Source organism: Symphalangus syndactylus, chromosome 12 (genome assembly GCF_028878055.3).
Source record: "Symphalangus syndactylus isolate Jambi chromosome 12, NHGRI_mSymSyn1-v2.1_pri, whole genome shotgun sequence".
Taxonomy (NCBI): Eukaryota; Metazoa; Chordata; class Mammalia; order Primates; family Hylobatidae; genus Symphalangus; species Symphalangus syndactylus.
In genome coordinates, this window is record NC_072441.2 from 53,285,767 (window position 1) to 53,288,788 (window position 3,022).

General features: G+C 36.2%; 1 non-coding gene across 1 annotated transcript; it reads right to left on the minus strand.

The window, feature by feature from the left end:
* Nucleotides 1–1,624: 1,624 nt before the first annotated feature.
* On the minus strand, nucleotides 1,625–1,770 carry LOC134734948 (U4 spliceosomal RNA). Its single transcript, XR_010117816.1, has one exon. It is a non-coding gene; the product is annotated as a U4 spliceosomal RNA (small nuclear RNA).
* Nucleotides 1,771–3,022: the final 1,252 nt, after the last annotated feature.

A 3,022-nucleotide genomic window follows, 5' to 3' on the forward strand; every position in this document is an offset into this window, starting at 1 on the left:
TGGGTGACAGTCCAAAATCTTGAAACAAACTGCTTTTAATATCTCATCAAGTCAATTATCAATCAGTTTCTTCTTTCTCAATACTCACATGCAGGTGTTTTCCCCACTTATTTATTCTAAGCAGGGCAATGTGGTGCTGTGGAATCAGATGACCCAGGATTTAAAGATAAACTCCATCCCTAACTTTGTGATCTGGGGGTCTCTGAACCTGTTTCCTCATAGTAAAATGAATATCATATTACTCTCCTCATAATGCTGCTCTGAGGATTAATTGAGATAATAAATGCAAAGTGCTTAGTTCAATGCCTGAAGATAAAAATTGTTCGAGAAAAGGTATGCAGTATAATTATCTATACTCTAAATCTTTAGACTATAGGAGTAACTTTCTAATTAATCTAACTTCATCTCACATCACTCCCATCAATCCTGTCCACAATGGTCCAACCTCAGTTTAATCTTCCTAAAAGATTCCTTTTATCAGTAATGTACTGTGATTTACCATGGTTTATACAGTGATATCTGTACCCTTTCTGACATTCAAAGCACTCCACAGTCACGCTTTGAGCATTCTTATTGCTTTTCCACCTGGTACAGCTAACTCAGTCTATTAAACACTCATTCCCATCTTTTCACCTTTGCTCATGCTGCTCCCTTATCTTTCTTTTCTTTTTTTCAACTATCCAGACATTGTTGAGAATCTCCTTTCTTTCCACCTATTTAATACCAGACATTCTTCAAGATTTAGCGAAAAGTCGCAATTTATCTATGGAACTTTTCTGGCAATTTGAACTAATATTAGTTCTGCCATCTAAAAAATGACTTCATGGTCAGGTAAAAATCATGCTTTCTGAAATCAAATTCACTTAGGTTGAAATCCCAGCTCTGCTCATTAATAGCTGGTTGACTTCAGGCAAGTTTCTTAACCCCCTAATTTTACTTTATTCACTTGTATAAAAAAGATGATACATAAGTGGGGTTGTTGTGATTATCTTATGATAGAATATTTCATCACACTAACATGGGAGTGATCTTGAAGACTTCCTTATACACAATCTTTGATGTCTTAAACACAATCTTTAATGTCTTACACCAAAGTGAGAAAACACACATTACATAAGCTGTCATTCCCACACTTGAGCAGCCATCATTAATTACTTGCAATGCTCTTTACTACTGACCCCTGTCATCAGCCAACAGCAGGGTTAAGTACTGATCACACCAGTTATCTAGGTGCTTAGGGAAGCTGTTTGGTAACCAAACACTTTCAGCTGCCTTCTCCAGGTCTAAACAGTTAACAGACTGTTTTCTGCTGTCCCCTAAGGGCCAAGTTTGCTCTTCTCTGGCCTATAATGAGATATTTTAAGATGCTGGCAATAATTCTCTAAAAACAGAGCATTGGAGAAACTCTTGATTTGAATTACTGATAACTTTACCCCACCGAGGGCAAGGGAAGCAACAACCGGTGCTATTTCTTTTAACCCTGATCAACATGAAATTTGGTGAATACAGAGAGAAAACTTGAGAAAAATAGACCATGTTTTTCTCAAGACCATGTTATGTTAAAATGTTTAGCCAAGGAAGAAGCCACATTTCTTTTTTTTGTTTCTTTGTTCAGTCTCCATATAGACTGTCAAATTTGAAAATTGCCAATGCTGACTCTATTTTTAGTCGTCACGGAGGGATATTGGGAAAAGTTTTCAATTAGCAATAATCACACCTTTGATAAACCTCACTGGCTACAATACTATGATACTGCCCCTGCACAAAACTAGAGATCACATTTATCACATTTTTCTTTTCTTTTCTTTCTTTCTTTCTTTTTTTAAACAGATAAACTATTTTATTCTAAGATAATATTTCTGTGGTTTCTGCAAGGGGAAAACCCAAAAGTGGTTGAAAACCACAAAAGAACCGAAAGAATGATTTTGATGTTTCTCTTTTTGTTTTCTTGATGTTTTCTCCTCCCCTGGGGAAAAAAAAAAGTAATTTTACAATATTTTAGGAGATAATTTTTTTTTTTTTGAGACAGAGTTTTGCTCTGTCACCCAGGCTAGAGTGCAGTGGCACAATCAGAGCTCACTGCAGCCTCCACCTCCCAGGCTCAAGCAATCCTCCCACCTCAGCCTCCCAAGTAGCTAGATCACAGGCACATACCACCATCCCCAACTAATTTTTAAATTTGTTGTGGAGACGGGTTATCACCATTTTACCCAGGCTGGTCTTGAATTCCCACACTCAAGCAATCCTCCTGCCTCAGCCCCCTAAAGTACTGGGATTACAGGCCTGAGCCACTGTGCCCAGCCAGTTTTATTAAAATTCAAAAAGCAAATAATTAGACATACACATCAAAAGCTACATTTATGAGGAATGACCAATAATTAATCAATATCTTCTTTTATGAATAAATTTAGGGTTCTGGGCTACTCTGTGGACTAACATGCAAATGAAATCCCCATACAGTCATTTATCAGGGTATTGGTTGTTCTCAGCTAAAAGATACTGATCTGTTTTTCTTTCTAGTATTTTATTACAATGTTTACTATGCTAACAATATTTGTTTTTTCATACAACTACAGAAGGGGAAAATGTTAGTGTTTAGACAAACCATAAAATTCTTATAGTGGGGACTATTTCACTTGATGTTTCTGGACAGTTTCTTGGCAGACTTATCAGACAATTCAATTATTTGTTCTCCATATCAAACGAGGTATGGAAGTAAGAAGTTTTCCAGTCAGAAATGACAAACAGATGGAATTAATTACGTAGAACTGGGGCAGATTTACTTCTTTCATTCAGTTTATGGTAACAAAAATGAGATTTGTTATAGGCAGAGACAGAACCATCAAGTACACAATGTCAGAAGTCCGTTTTCATTTTAATTTTACTTAAATGCCTTTCATCTGTCAAAAAAAAAAAAACCCCTGCCATCCGCACCTAAAAAATGGGACATCCTGAAAAGTCTTTCAAACTTAAAATTTCTAAGAGGCTTTTTGATATCTCTAAATTTTGTCATAGGGTCAAA